At 46.7% G+C, this 17,063-nt stretch overlaps 1 protein-coding gene and 1 pseudogene across 1 annotated transcript in view; one reads left to right on the top strand and one right to left on the bottom strand.

Moving 5' to 3' along the window:
• LOC134980839 (oocyte zinc finger protein XlCOF6.1-like) overlaps positions 1-17,063 on the top strand; it is a 131,927-nt gene that overhangs the window by 96,718 nt on the left and 18,146 nt on the right. The window lies entirely within an intron of this gene.
• On the bottom strand, positions 13,844-13,962 carry LOC134981809 (5S ribosomal RNA; annotated as a pseudogene).

Genomic DNA, 17,063 nt, shown 5'->3' on the forward strand with positions numbered 1-17,063 from the left:
GCTGGAGCTGTGCATAGACCTACTATTGCGGCCTCTTGTGCTGCTGAAGCCATCACAGCTTGGGTTCAGGAGGTGGAAGCGGAATTGCCTTCTAACTTTCCTGATAATGCTAAACAATGTCTCTCGTATATTGTTACGGCTTCTCAATACATTCAGGAGGTGACTTCTGATGCTGGTGTTCTGACGGCCAAAGCGACTACTACATCCATTCTGGCTCGCCGGATCCTGTGGTTACAGTCCTGGTCTGTGGATCTGGACTCTAAGAAAACCGTGGAGGTTCTCCCTTTTAAGGGGAATATTCGTTTTGGTGAAGACCTCAGCAAAATTGTTGCTGATCTTGCCTCTGCTAAGACTGCATGTCTGCCTAGTACTGCTCCTTCAGCTCCGAAGGCTAAGAGTACTTCCTTTCATTCCTTTCAACCTCCAGGTAAAGCAAAGGGTCAGGCATACCCGAAACAGTCACGCACTTCCAAGACCAGTAAGCCCAAGCTTAAAAGAGCCTGGGCTGCCCGTCAGCCTGCTTCCAAATCTGACAAGCCTGCTGCATGACGGGCCGGGATTCCCCCTGGGGGATCCCAGGGTGTGAGGCCGACTTCTAGGGTTTGCTCAGGCACGGTTACAGACCACTTCGGACGCCTGGGTATGGGAAGTCGTCACTTACAGATACGCCATCTCCTTCCAGAAGCGTCCCCCTCGTCAGTTTTGCTCAACAAACACCCGTTCGGATCCGATGAAAGCAAAGTCTCTACAGGTGTTGGTACGATCCCTCCTGGACACGGCAGTGGTAGTGCCGGTGCCTCTGGCTCAGAGAGGCAGGGGGTACTATTCAATGCTGTTCCTAGTCCCGAAACCGAAAGGGTCCTCACGGCCCATTCTCAACCTCAAGTCTTTGAACAAATTTGTGCGAGTATCCAAGTTCCATATGGAGACTCTTCGCTGTATTGTTCTGGCTTTGGAGCCCGGGGACTGTGTGGTATCCCTGGACATGCTTACCTACATATTCCTGTTGCAATGTCGCACCAGCAGTACCTGCGGTTCCTACATTATCAATTCCGGGCCTTGCCTTTTGGACTAACAGCTCCGTGAATGTTCACCAAAGTCATGGCGGTGATGGCGGCTTTACTCCGCCGTCGGGGTATCAGGATCCTGCCGTATCTGGACGACTTGCTGATCCTGGCCAATTCACCAGAAGTTCTCCTCCATCATCTGGATTTGACGGTCCAGTTTCTGCAAGCCCACAGGTGGCTCATCAACTGGAAGAAATCATCCCTGGTCCCTGCTCAGAGCATGGTGAACCTGGGGGCACTGTTGGACACTCACAGCCAGCGGTTGTTGTTGTCCCAGGAAAAGGTCCTGAACCTTCAGGACAGAATAAGATGCTTCCTGTCTCGCCCGCGTGTGTCGATACACTTGGCGATGCAAGTACTAGGCCTCATGGTGTTGGCTTTCGACATAGTAGAGTACGCTTAATTTTATTCCCGCCCTCTCCAGAAACTGATTCTGGCCAAGTGGAACGGCCTGACTCACCGGATTAGGTCTCACATGATCTCCTTGCCTCTGGTGGTGCGTCTGTCGCTAACGTGGTGGCTACAGGACCAGCAGTTGAGCAGGGGCCATCCCTTGTGGATCTCCAACTAAGTCCTTCTGGCGACGGATGCCAGTCTGAGGGGTTGGGGTGCGGTGTTGGAGCAACACTCTCTTCAGGGTCGGTGGACCTGGGAGGAGTCTAGCCTCCCGATAAACATTCTGGAATTACGGGCAGTGTTCAATGCGCTGATCCTAGCCCTGCCTCTGGTACGGAACAGGCCTGTTTAAATACAGTCAGACAACGCCACCACGGTGGCGTACATAAATCATCAAGGTGGCACTCAAATCCGCATGGCAATGTTGGAAGTGTCAAAGATTCTTCGCTGGGCGGAACGCCATCTGCAAGCCGTATCGGCAGTGTTCTTTCCGGGAGTCCTCAACTGGGAAGCGGACTTTCTCAGTCGTTAGGATGTACACGCCGGTGAGTGGAGCCTTCATCCGGAAATATTTCAGCTCCTAGTGGAAAAGTGGGGGCTACCAGATGTAGACCTGATGGCGTCTCGACACAATCACAAGGTTCCGGTCTTTGGAGCAAGGACAAGGGATCCTCAAGCAGCGTTCGTGGACGCACTGGCAATTCCATATAACTTTCGGCTGCGGTACGTGTTCCCTCCGGTGTCACTTCTGCCCAGAGTAATAAGGAAGTTCAAGCAAGAAGGAGGACTCCTACTTCTGATAGCTCCAGGGTGGCCCAGACGGCATTGGTTCTCAGACCTACAGGGTCTCTCGTTAGAGCATCCTCTTCTGCTTCCGCAATGACCAGACCTCCTTGTTCAGGGCCCCTGTGTCTACAAAGATTTGGCCCGGCTGGCTTTGATGGCGTGGCTCTTGAAACTTCAGTCCCGAGCGCCAAAGGTTTTTCTGAGGCGGTCATTCAAACTATGTTGAAGGCCCGTAAGCCGGCTTCTGCCCGTATTTATCATAGGGTCTGGAATTCTTACTTCACCTGCCGCTAAGAATTGTGATGCTTTCAAGTTCAGTACTGCCATTCTTTTGGCTTTTCTGCAACAGGGCCTGGACTTAGGCCTTCATCTGGCTTGCCTCAAGGTTCATATTTTTGCCTTGTCGGTTTGGTTTTAGAGAAAAATTGGGACTCTTCCTGATGTTCACACATTCACTCAGGGTGTTCTTCGGATTCAACCTCCCTATGTTCCTCCTGTGGCTCCTTGGGATTTGTCGGTTGTTCTGATTGCCCTACAAGAGTCTCCGTTTGAACCTCTTGAGTCTGTGGACCTCAAATGGCTTACGCTTAAGGTCTTGTTTTTACTGGCTATTGCCTCTGCTAGACGGGTTTCAGACTTCGGTGCATTATCCTGTAGGTCTCCCTTTCTGATTTTTCATCATGACCGGGCAGTTCTTAGAATGCACCCTGGTCATCTACCTAAGGTGGTGTCTTCTTTCCACCTTAACCAAGAGATTGTCTTTGGATGTGGTACGGGCTCTCCGTATCTATGTGAAGTACTATCTTACTAAATTAAAATTGAAGTGAAAAGATCTAGTCATAAGCTTCAAAATGACACTAATTTTATCTTTCTGTCTTACTTAGAACTCAAGTTACAGGCAAACGAAAAGACCCCTGCGGCAGTAAATTAGCATATTTTGGTAATTTTTAAATGGTTCCACCTCCAAAAATATCCAACCTATGCTGTTGAAATTTGGTGTAGATTACACTAGTTTTTCCCCCCATCCTACTGGTACACCAAATTTCATAAAAATCAGAGAGGGTCAGTAAAATTTTTATGTTTTTTTGAGTTGATTTGATATGGAATGACCCGGAGGCGGCGCTATGCATTCTTGGGAACAGTCAAAGCTTTTAGCCTGTTGGTGCCTCGGCTCGAGATCCTACTCTACACCCCTGATGTTATTCCCTGTGGATTTCAGTGTACCTCGCAGAAAGAGATTTAACAAGGTAAGTTCTTACCATAAATCTCCTTTTTTAGTGAATTCATCAGGGTAGATTCAGTTACCCATGCTTTGTGTTGTGCCGTCTGTTCTCATGGGTAAAGTTCACAGAGCTATTCTATTAGAGATCCGCTACCTGAGGCAGCTGTTAATGTTGTTTTCTCCGGCAGGGTCCACAGGATAACATTGGGATACGAGGAAGCGACAGCGGATTGGCACCAAACGATCAAAGCTTTCTGCCTCATACAACAGGCCCGTCCCTATACCCCCGCCTTCTGGCTCAGGCAAATCAGTTTTTGTTTGGTGCAGCAGGAGCGGGGTTTGGTGCAGCAGGAGCGGGCTGCTGGTTTTTAGCAGCCATAAGCGTTCTTATTTTATTTTTATGGTCTTACTATTTTTTTTTTTGAGCGATCTTTCTGAAAAGCGTCTTATATGTACCTTGGAAAGAGTCGCTCCAACAACTCCCCGCCGGGTCGCGACAACGCTTACCCACATGTACAGTGCTGTGTTGGCAGGCATCTGTGTAGGATGTACTAGCAATCCAGCAGACGTTACTAGGCTATGGCCGGAGCACGGGGAGAAGGTAAGGCATCGATTCAGCTTAGTAGAGAAAATGCGTGACACAGCCGCACTGTTTCGGTATGGAGACTACCAAACAGTCTCTGTCGCGGCTGCCACCTCGGGTGCACCAGCACTAGGATTCAGGGTTCATAGGCTCTAGGGGTAGTATGAGGCAGCGATCCCTAGGGTTGATGTCAGCAGTGGGGAGTAAGATGCTCCCTTGGTCGCCCTCCCTCCGGTTCATGACCAGTTTCCTCCGAGTTTCCCACTTCCGTCTGAGATGCTGGCTATATAAAAGGACCCAGTCGCAGCATAGGTGGCTGTGTGACTGGTATGTCAGTGTTCACTTGGGCGTCTGTGTTCACTGTAGGTTCACGTGGCGATTGTGTACACTAATAGCGTCTGGATCCACTCAGCGTTCACTAACATATTGATCGATCCTGGAAGTGGGGTGAAGTCTCCCTGTATCCCACTCTCCTGAGCCGGGTGATACAGCACTAAGGGGAATATTTACTAAGCAGTGATAAAAGTGGAGAAGTGAACCAGTGGAGAAGTTGCCCATGGCAACCAATCAGCATTAACGTAACATTTATAATTTGCATACTATAAAAGTATACAGAGCAGCTGATTGGTGGCCATGGTCAACTTCTCCACTGGCTCACTTCTCCACTTTTATCACTGCTTAGTAAATGTCCCCCATAGTCTCTATCTACAGTACCTTTGAGTACGAATAGTTGGATAAGTGTCTGATGCATATTAGTCTGTAAGCTATTACTGTGGTTTTCTTTCGCTGTGCGACTGAATACGTTTAAACTCCTATATAAGGTAATGCAGTAATGTTTCTCCTACATACTTGAAATATATCTGTAGTTGATTATGTGCTCATATTGCTTATTATACTAATGTATAACCTGTGACTGATTGCTAGTGTGATTGCTGACTTTACTATTTTCTGTCAGTTTTTTCTGTGTATTCCGATCCTCAATGCTGGTGCAAAGCAGGGAGGGATTGTATTGTATGTTACTTTAAAAAAATTTAAAGTGATTGCAGTCACAAATTGTGTAGTTAACGCTGTACAGGTGTGTCATTTATTTATCATGTCTAAGAGAGGCAAGGGTGAGGAGAATACACTCTCCACAGCAGCACCAACACTCATTTCATGTTTGTCTTGCAAAGCTGGGTTAACCTCTCAGGATCTAGTTCAAAATGGATTATGTGCAAATTGTTTCGCTTTCACCAAAGCCTCTTAAATAATCCGAGGCAGGCACAGCTTCAAGTTGAACCCGCATGGGCTACCTTTGCACAGACATTATCCAGTATAGCTGAGCGGATAATGCCAGCTCCTATACCAGGGATAGGTTACCCGATTAACCCTTACATGCAACATTCCTCCTGGGATTTATCACATTCAGCTCAGGAATCGGCAACCTCTCAACAAAGACAGGCTGAAAGGCCGATGGTGAGTAAATCACATAGACATGAAAAAACAAATTGCCTCTCAGGCATCAGCCTCAGCAGTAGTAGCTGGCAGAGCGGTTTGGCTACGTACATGGAAAGCTGACTCAGAATCCAAGAAGGTTCTGGAGTCTTTGCCTTTTACTGGAAATATTCTTTTTGGTAAAGAATTAAACAGTATTTTGGAGTCAGAAGCAGATTCCAAGAAAGTAAAGTTTCCTTCCACACCCAAATTCAAGCCCAGATTTCCGCCTTTTCGGACTCGAGGAAAAGCAAAAGGAAAGGGTTATGGCAAACAGTCTCAATCTGACAATTCTGATAAGACTAAAAAGCATTGGGCTACCAGAGGACTGGCTTCCAAATCAGAAGATAAGCCATCAGCCTGATGTTGCGGGCCTCCACCTTGGGGACCCGAGGCTGGGAGGCCGACTTCTTCAGTTTGCACAGATCTGGCAGCAGTCTACCACAGTTGCCTGGGTGCAAGAAGCTGTATCTCATGGTTATGTATTTGCTTTCAAGAAACACCCTCCACAAAGGTTCTTTTCTATCAGCCCGTCTTCAGTGGGAACAAAGGCCAGGGCTTTGCAAGAGACAGTTCAGAAGTTGCTTCAGTCAGGAGTGATAATCCCTGCGCAACAGGGACAAGGTTTTTATTAGAACCTGTTTCTAGTCCAGAAGCCAAATGGGTCGTTCTGGCCCATACTCAATCTCAAAGTGCTGAACAAGTACATTTGGGTACCTAGGTTTCATATGGAGACTTTACGTTCCATTATTTTGGCCATGGAGCCAGAGGATTTTATTGTATCCCTAGATATCCAGGATGCTAACCTACATGTTCCTATACAGTAGCACTGTCCCATAAGCGCTATCTCAGATTTACTATCCTCCAACATTTTCAGTTTCAGGCCCTGCCAGTTGGACTGGCCACAGCTTCCAGAGTATTCACCAAAATTATGGTGGTAATGGCAGCTTATCTCCATCAGCAGGGGATAAAGATTTTTCCATACCTCGACAATTTATTAAGCCTGGCACAATCTCAGGAATTGCTTCTGTGTCATCTGCAACAGACAATAGTTTGTTTACAGCGACACGGTTGGCTCATAAATTGGGCAAAGTCGTCCCTTGTTCCGTCACAATGGATGACTCTCTTGGGGACTGTGTTGGATTTGGTTCTTCAGAGAGTCATTTCACCTCTGAACAAAATATCCAAAGTTCATTCAAGGATTCAGGAGCTGCTACACAGTCAAAGGGTATCCATTCACGTAGCAATGCGTGTGATGGGATTGATGGTGTCGACATTCGACATGGTGGAGTATGCTGAGTTCCACTCGAGGCCTCTGCAACGTCTGATCCTTTCCAAATGGAATGGTTTTCATCAGACAATAAAAACGCAGACTATGGTACGTCCTCTGGAAGTAAGGAGGTCATTAGCCTTGTGGCTACAGACATCCCATCTGGACAAAGGGAGAACCTTTTGGATATCAGATTGGGAAATTCTGACAATGGATGCCAGCCTTCAGGGACCAGTGGACCAACGAAGAAAGTTGCCTGCCAATAAAAATATTGGAACTTCGGGCCATATATATGGCACTTATTCAGGCAAAGGACATCCTTCAGGGGAAACCAGTTCAAATCCGCTCAGACAATGCAACAGCAGTAGCGTACCTCAACCATCAGGGAGGAACTCGCAGCCAAAAAGCAATAAAGGAGGTAAGTCACACATCAAAGTGGGCAGAACTTCATTATCCAGCCTTGTCTGCAGTGTTCAGGGAAGCAGGTTTTCTCATTCGACACGCCATTCATGCAAACGAATGGGATTTACAGCCAGAGGTCTTCCAAACTCTGGTAGACAAGTGGGGGTTACCGGAGATAGATCTCCTGGTGTCCCGTCAGAACAACAAAGTCCCTGCATACGGGTCAAGAACAAAGGATCCCAAATTGACCTTTGTGGATGCCCTGTCAGTGAGATCGGACTTTCGTCTGGCTTGTATGTTTCCACCAATCGCCCTATTACCAGGGTGATGCCAAAGGCAAAACAAGGAAGGGGCGCCGTGATACTAATAGTTCCAGCTTGGCCCAGAAGACATTGGTACACAGCTCTGTAGAGGATGTCGATGGATGCTCCATTCCTACTCCATCAATGTCCAGATCTACTGTCTCAGGGTTCTTGGTATCACAAGCACCTGGTTCGACTGTCTTTGACTGCGTGGCTCTTGAGACTTCCATCCTGAAGGCAAGAAGAGTCTCTCAACAGGTAATTCAAACTATGCTCAGAGCAAGGAAACCTTCCTCAGCTCGCATTTATCACCGAACATGGAAAGCCTATATTCAGTGGTGCAGTGTCCGGAAATTTGACCCTAGGTCTTTAAGAGTTTCCAGAGTCTTAGCATTCTTTCAGGCAGGAATGAACAAGGTGGCTTCCTTGAGATTGCAGGTGTCAGCATTGACTGTATGGTTCCAAAAGAAATTTGCTAACCTACATGATGTGCGCACTTATTTCCAGGGATTGCTGCAGATTCAACCTCCTTTTGTTCCTCCTACAGTGCCTTGGGACTACAGTTTAGTCCTAATGGCCCTTCAAGTTGCCCCATTTGAACCACTGAAGCAAGTGGATCTTAAATGGTTGACAACTAAAGTTCTCTTTCTACTGGCTATTGTTTCAGCTAGAAGAATTTTCAGATTTAGAGGCATTATTATGTCGCCCTCCTTTTCTGTTTTTTTTATCCAGATAGAGAGGTTCTCAGAACCAAATCTGGGTATCTTCCTAAGGTGGTGTCTAAATTCCACCTCAACGAAGAAATTGTAGTCCCGGCCTTCCAGGGGCCGGACTTTTCTGTGGGAGATGCATCGTTGGACGTAGTCCGTGCCTTAAGGTTCTACATGAATCGTACCAGTGCCATCGGAAAAACAGACACTCTCTTTGTTCTCTACGGATTTCACAAGAGAGGATGGCCTACTGATAAGCAGACACTGGGGAGATGGCTTTGGATGACGATTTCAAAAGCATATTCTCAAGCTGATCTCCCTTTTCCGGCTAATGTCTCTGCTCACTCTACTCGTAAGGTAGGTCCATCATGGGTAGCACAGCGTGGTGCTTCAGCAGAACAGATATGTAAGGCAGCCACATGGTCTTCCATTAACACATTCATTAGACATTATGCCTTTGATACCTTTGCCTCTCAGGACGCTGAATTTGGGCGAAGGATTCTCCTGTCCAATCAGGAGCATCCCCAGTAGTAAATTGCTTTGGAACATTCCAGTGTTATCCTGTGGACCCTGACGGAGAAATAATAGTTATGGCAGACTTACTGCTTATAACGCTATTTCTCCTAAGTCCACAGGATCTACAGGGATCCCACCCTGACACACCTCATTTGAGGATTCTTTTACTCACTAACCTCTTCCTTCTTGTACGGAAGGATGTGCATGTGTGTTCTTCTCGCCTGATTAGGACTCTCTATGATGCTCATGCCTTGAGCTTTGGAAAAACAACGGATTTGCCTGAGCCAGAAGGCAGGGATATAGGGACGGGTCCGTTGCATGCTGGGAGGCCGAAAGCTTTAATCGTTTGGTGCCAATCCGCTGTCACTACCTCATATCCCAATGTTATCCTGTGGACTTAGAAGAAATAGTGTTATCAACGGTAAGTCTACCATAACAAATATTTATCTTACGTCCTAGAGGATACTGGGAATCCATGTAGTACCATAGGGTATAGACTGGTCCACTAGGAGCCTTGGGCACTTTAAGAATTTGATAGTGAGTGCTGACTCCTCCCTCTATGCCCCTCTTACCAGACTCAGTTTAGAAAATGTGCCCGGAGGAGCCGGTCACGTCGCATGGAAAATCCTGAAGACTTTACTGCATTTATTTTCTCTGTTTGTTTCCAGGCAGGACTGGATGGCACCAGCCTGCCTGCGTCGTGGGACTTAGGGGGGGGGGGGGGGGAATGGCCAAACCTCTGGAAGGGTTAATGGTCCCATTCCCTGCTGACGGAACACTAGCTCCTTAGGGAACTATTCGCACACCCCAGCACGGCAAGTGTACATTCCCACAGCACGCCGACACCCCTATCAGAGCCAAAAGAAAGAAGAGTGGTGAGAACTAAGTCGGCATCCCGGTTAGCGGGTCGCCGACCATTATAGAACCATGAGGGTACAGAGAAGGAAGGCTTCTATGGGGGGCGGAGTTTCGGGACTCAGTACACAGTGCGGACGCTCGGCTTCTGAGGGAGCGAACTGAGTTTAAGTACACAACGAGTGTACACAGTACCCAGACTGGCATTACAGACTTAAAAGGCGACGGACTACATTTTAAAGCATAAAAATTACCTCAGCCAATATAAAAAGCGGGAAGACCGCGCGCCATTGTAGGGACGGGGCTTAACTACGAGCAGATCCAGCAGCTCACCAGCGCCATTTTCACTCTGCAGTGGACACAGATGCTGACTGATAGGGACGCGCAGCTCCTCCGGATAGACTACAGATTACCTCAGCGGTACCAGTTGGTCATAGCAGAGTGGAACGTGCTTACTAGTGTACTAAGTCCCCAATCTGGGTACTTAGTCTGCAACCCGGCTAAGCTTGGCATTAGCAGTAAGGGTGCTGTGTGCTGGCTCCAGGCTATCTCTGTGTCTCTCTTGAAGGGCTCTTTGTGGGTTAATTGTGCTTTTAACCTGTTCTTGTGTGTGTGTGCTGTCACTCAGTATGTCAGACAAAGAGTGTGTTTCTTATAAGGCACAGTGATCCTTTTCTCCAGGGGGGTTCACTGCAGTGTACTCAATGCAGTGCTCTCGCCCAGGCTAGCAGGGCAGAACCAGCTTGGCTGGATTCCATTAGGGGAATGATTTCCAATATTTCCACTAAATTGTCCCACAATGAGAAAGAGACGCAATACTTAAGACAATCGATGACTGACTTTGTGAACTCAGTACCCAAACCAGCGTCTCAGTCCCCTGCCATTTGTCCGCAAAAGCATCCTTTGGCCCATATCCTGCAGTCTGACTCTGACGAGGAGGGGGAGGTGGATGCAGAGGTGAGGGAGGCTACTTTGTCACAGGGAATAGAGGCTCTCATAGAAGCTATTAGAGAGGTTTAGCATGTGGGTGGATTACTAAGGCCATCGCAAAATTGTCGGGTAACCTACTTGAGGGGTTAGGTACCTTGCCTAAGGGGGAGATTATTTTACTCCTGCAACATATACAGGACTCTGCAAATTTTATGGTGGAAGCCATAAAATAAATAGGCTTGCTTAATGCACGCACCAATGCTATGACAGTGTCCGCACACAGAGGCTTATGGCTACGCCAGTGGACTGCCAACGCGGACTCCAGGAAAGGCGTGGAAGGCTTACCCTTCACAGGAGAGGCCTTATTTGGAGATGAACTAGACAAATGGATCTCCAAAGCTACTGCGGGTAAGTCACGTATCTTCCTTCTGCAGGTCCCCCAGCCAGAAAGGCTTAATCAGGACCCAATCTACGGTCCTTTTGGACTGCCAAGTTCAAGGGCAAAACCAGAGGTTCTTCTACAGCCACCAGAGGCGCTAGAGGTAAACCACGAGAACCAGCAACTGCAGGTTCACAGCAACAGAGCTCAAGTTCTGCTTCCTCAAAGCCTTCAGCATAACGGTGGACCACGATGCCTGGAAGATTGGCAGGTGGGAGCCTGACTAAAAATTTTCAGTCACATCTGGACATCATGGTGCCAGGATCCCTGGGTCATAGATCTTATTTCCCAGGGCTACAGACTGGCATTTCAGGAGCTCCCACCTCACAAATTCTTCAAATCAGGCTTACCAGTTTCACAGGAAGCAAGTATAACTTTACAGGTCGCCATTCAAAAACTGGTATAGACTCAGGTCATTGTTCCAGTTACACGTCACCTGCAAAACAGGGGATATTATTCCAACCTGTTTGTAGTACCGAAACCGGACGGTTTGGTAAGACCGATTTTGAACCTCAAGTCGTTGAACCCGTACTTACGAGTGTTCAACTTCAAGATGGAGTCTCTGAGAGCAGTGATCTCAGGGCTGGAGGAGGGGGTGCTGGATATCAAGGATGCGTACCTTCACATTCCGATCTGGCCGCCTCATCCGGCTTATCAACTGTTTGCACTGCAGGACTGTCACTACCAGTTCCAGGCCATGCCATTTGGTCTCTCCTAGGCACAGAGAGTGTTCACCAAAGTGATGGCAGAGATGATGTTTCTACTCCGCAAACAGGGAGTGAACAAAATTCCATACCTGGACGATCTTCTGATAAAGGCACTGTCCAGGGAGCGGTTGTTGGACAGTATTCGCCTCTCAACCAGACTACTCCTGGATCATGGGTGGATTCTGAACTTGCCAAAATCTCACCTTTAACCGACGCAGAGACTTTCCTTTCTGGGAATGATACTGGACACGGAATCTCAGAGAGTGTTCCTTCCTGTGGAGAAGGCTATGGAAATGCAGTCGATGGTTCGGGCTGTCCTGAAGCCAACCCGAATCTCGGTGCATCAGTGCATTCGCCTTCTAGGGAAAATGGTGGCCTCTCACGGGGCACTCAGTACGGAAGGTTACATGCGAGACCCTTCCAGCTAGATCTATTGGACAAATGGTCCGGAGCTCATCTTTACATGCACCAGAGGATCCATCTGTCGCCAAGAGCCAGGATCTCCCTTCTGTGGTGGCTACAGACTTCTCACCTCGTCGAGGGTCGGAGGTTCGGGATTCAGAATTGGATTCTGCTAACCACGGATGCAAGCCTCAGAGGTTGGGGAGCAGTCACCCAGGAGGTGCAGTTTCAAGGAATATGGTCATGTCAGGAAGTCGTCCTTCCAATAAACATCCTGGAACTCAGGGCTATCTACAACGCCCTTCTGCAGGCCTCATCCCTACTTCGGAATCAAGCCATTCAAGTCCAGTCGGACAATATAACGGCGGTCACGTACATAAACTGGCAGGGCGGAACGAAAAGCAGAGCAGCAATGTCAGAGGTGTCAAAAAGTTTCCTCTGGGCGGAAAACATGCCGTGCCGTTGTCGGCGGTCTTCATTCCGGGAGTAGACAACTGGGAAGCAGACTTCCTCAGCAGACACGACCTGCACCCGGGGGAGTGGAGCCTTCACCTAGAAGTGTTCAGGTGCTTGACACGTCGGTGGGGATATCCACAAATCAACATGATGGCCTCTCGTCTCAACAAGAAGCTCAGGCGGTATTGTTCCAGGTCGAGAGACCCAGAAGCATTGGCGGTAGACGCTCTGACAACTCCGTGGGTCTACCAGATGGTGTACTTGTTTCCTCCACTTCCTCTGATCCCAAGAATTCTAAAAAGAATAAGAAGGGAAATGGTTCAAGCAATACTCATTGCTCCAGACTGACCAAGTAGGGCCTGGTACGTGGACCTTCTGGAGGTGCTGATCGAAGATCTGTGGCCACTGCCTCTTTGCAAGGATCTTCTGCAACATGGCCCGTACGCAGCTATGTTTAACGGCATTGAGGTTGAACGACTGATCCTAGCCAGGAGAGGGATTCCTAACAAGGTCATCCCAACTATGATCCAAGCCAGGAAAGGGGTAACGTCTAAACATTACCACCGTATATGGAAGAAGTATGTTTCTTGGTGTGAGACCAGACAATATTCTGCGATGGAATTTCATCTGGGAAGTCTCCTGCTTTTTCTGCCGTCGGGAGTGGATGTGGGCCTATGCCTAGATTCCATTAAAGTCCAGATTTCGGCTTTGTCTATTTTCTCTCAGAAACAATTGGTTTCTTTCCCTAAGGAGAGAGGGAAATACAGAAGACTCTTGTGTTGGTGCACTCTTTATTTATAGTTTTGTTATTATGAAGATATTAAAACATAACTTTTATTTTCTAACTATTCTAAGAAAAAATCCACATTTATATATTCCACCTCAATTAATTCTAAAAGTATATGTTACTACATATGAGTATAATTCAGCCCACCAGTATCTCTGGGGGATGCCATATCTATTGACGTGGCTGATTAATCCAGACAGGTTGGGGTATATATATATCACAACCAATGTTAAAGTTTGTTAGAAAATTGGAAATGTTCTGGTTAGTCTATATTGGTAGACTTCAGGAGGGATGTAGACACTCTTGCTCTACATCCTGTTCCTATCCAACCAGCACAAGCTCTGCTTGTATTAATGGGACCTCATAGGGTCATTAAACCAAAATGTTGTGAGGAATATAGATCCTTATTAGTATTGAACCAATTCTGATCTATGACATATCAGGACAGACGGTACTTAGGAAAGATGATATAATTCAGAGAAAGAGATGATTGAAGAAAAAGTGGTGATCCTGCTGTTGGCTTAGAGTCGAGAAGGTCACGAATTACAACACCGGGTATTCTCTGGGGATCACCCTCACAGATACTGACCCAGCCCACCACCGTTTTGCTTCCAAGATCGGACGAGATCGGGCTCAGTCGGTGGGGTATGGTAGTAATTCCTTGTGCCTGCTATGGCCGACTCACCAATGAGAGTGCACCTAAATTGAGTGGGGGAAAGAAGTGTAAAAAGGGGGGGGAGGAGGAGACAGAAAAATGAGGCGGATCTGCTGTCTATGTTAGGCACAGGATAAACCTGTGGATCATGGATGAGAGTCCGCAGAATATAAAGAGAAAAGGGATGAAAGAAGAATAATGGGGGGGGGAAGGGGGGAGGAGAGAAGAGGGAACTGAGTAGGGATGGTGACAGATATCCACTTGATATAAAACACAGAATGCTGTCAATGAGGTAAGAAATTAGGTATAGGCCAGATTGACTGGCAATGTTAGATATATTCTGTGGTCACTTGGATTGGAATGAGTATATAACTATCAGCTTGGTATAAAAACCAGAATTATGTATAATTAGGCATAGGCCAAATTAACTGGAACTGATGGATATATTCCGCGATCACTCAATTTAGAAAACTATGTATTTGCCACATAGAGGGTACAGGCTAGTGTGCAGACCCTCTGGGTACCTGATATCATACTTGTATATACATATGCTAAGAGAGAACAGAACTTTTACTATTCATAACTTGCAGCACGACTGAAAATTTAGTTAAGAAGGATAGCAGTGTGGTATTCTGTCTAAATCCCTCAATAGACCTGATTAGGTCTAGGTGTTTATACAAAGCTGCAGATATATTAAGGCATAATATAGAGATGTCAAGGTGATTACTAATCAGGATATTTTAGAGAGTACTCCTGTTGGCAGTATAGAACGTAAGTGGGTGAACAGACCCCTGCAGATACTAATTAATTAGGTACAATTACCATCCTTACTTCTCTCCTCTGTTTAGGAACCAGCATAAAAATAACAGTGATAATATAACCATTTTCGTGCTGGGAAAAAAATGGGCAATTGAAGAGAGAAAGAGAGGGTGAGGGATATCTGACAAAGCAAAAGAGGGGATAATAAGAATCTCTTTCAAAATATCATTCAAGATATCACAATCATAGTCCAGATCCCTGGGCTGCCCTAAATAGGGTCATGACAAAAATATATATATATACTGCATTGCTGTGTTGGTATAGAGAATCTCATGAAAGTAGATACAAAAGTGTACCGGTCCCTGCCCAGGTCCCTGGGTCAGTCAATAGGTGATAGGATGCAAGATATATTCCTCAGGTCCTTAATACATGTAGAAGTTTTTCATGCTGGAATGCTGAGATAGGGCAAGCTGGAACTGTAAATAGGTCCTGCTGGAGCTGGAAAACGCGTTTCACCCGTCCTGCGGGCTTGTTCACTTCCAATGCTACTGGTATGGTGTATAGACTGAGGTTTAAATACCCATGTAGGTAGTTATTGGCCAATAGCTGTATTGTACTTAATTAGCTTATAATAAACATCTGACCTCCGCTGTGTTCAGCGGAAGTGATGTGTTCGAACAGGTTGCTAGGCAACCTATATTATGTGTCTTAACATCAGGACAAAAAAACACAAAGAAGGGGAGGGAATGTAAATAATCTCTTGGTTAAAGGCCTTGTTTGTACAGTGAATTGATATATTGGGGCAGCAGAGAAACCTCTTGCTCCTTTGAGATACTAATGTGATCGTAGCCCCGATGTGGTACGTCACAACCGGCGGTTGGCCCCAGCGTTGCGTTGCCAGGATACGAGCCGCCCTCGGTTGTCATTGGTGACGTCACCTCTCTTCGGAGATCGAAATGGACGTCGAGATTAGAGCGTCCCGTCGCCCGGCAACCGAGCGTGCCCCGGCCAGCGGGTGGAACTGCATTAGAGCTCCCACAGACCGACTGATATAACTGCCTGTACAGAACATGTCATGTTGTTGCTTAGATTTATAGATGACATTTTTGTCATCTGGGATGGGGAGCAGAATCTCCTGATGGAATTTATTAAGCTCCTCAATAACAATGACCTCAATATAAGGCTTACACACACCATCAATCAGGATAGAGTAGCCTTTCTTGACATCAACATCTACAAATCCACCACAGGCAGTCTGTCCACAGAACTTTATCGGAAAGAAACATCCACTAACAGCCTCCTGTTCCAAACCAGCGCACATTTCCCGCCAACGGTGGAAAACATACCGAAAGGGGAGTTCCTCAGACTCCGAAGAAATTGTTCTGAAGATGAAGTGTTCAAAGGTAAAAGTCAGGAATTATCTCGCCGACTGCATGAGAGAGGATACAGCAAAAGGTCTCTCAAACGAGCATATGAAGAGGTAACTAAGATACCAAGGAATACTCTCATCTTCTCAACCAAGACCCCCAAAAAACAAGACGATAAGATCAGATTCATTGGAACTTTTTGCCCGGAATGGAGACAGATTAAAAAAGCAATTGAAAAACATCTCCCCATACTTCAACTTGATAAGACCCTGGCACCATGGATAGACACTAATATCCAAATGAGCTGGAGGAGATCAAGGAACATCAAGGACCTCCTTGTACGGAGTCATTTTCAATCCAGAACAATCAGGCCTAATACCTCGCTGGGCACTTTTCCATGCGACATTGTAAAGCCTGTCCCCAGATAGCCAAAATTAATACAATAACAGATCGCTACGGTCAATCAATAGCTATCAAATAATTTTTTAACTGTAGCACCCAAGGTCTGATCTACTGCATTGAATGTAGTTGTAACTTAAGGTATGTTGGAATGACGACCCGGAAATTCAAGGAACGGATCCTGGAACATGTGGGCACGTGTCGGAATGCTGCCAGTGATCTCACACATATGAGAAAATTGACATTGGTTGCCAGGCATTTTTACTCCTGTCACACAGATTTCCAAAAAGACCTTAGAGTCTTCGGTTTGGAAAGAGTCCAGTTGGGCATTAGAGGAGGGGATCTGACCAAAGAACTGTTAAAAAAAGAAACTGAGTGGATATTTAAACTAAATACTTATAAACCAATGGGCCTCAATGAGAGCATAAATTATAGTGCTTTTCTCTAAGCACGATCCGACCTTAAATGGTCCGAACCTTTAGCTCAATGCCTATATTTGACACTCTATTCTTCATGTCATCAAACCGTTCTCCCCTCCCCTCTCACAGTATCTGATATGTTACTCACCAGACCATACCCA

This window comes from Pseudophryne corroboree, chromosome 12 (assembly GCF_028390025.1).
Source record: "Pseudophryne corroboree isolate aPseCor3 chromosome 12, aPseCor3.hap2, whole genome shotgun sequence".
NCBI lineage: Eukaryota > Metazoa > Chordata > Amphibia > Anura > Myobatrachidae > Pseudophryne > Pseudophryne corroboree.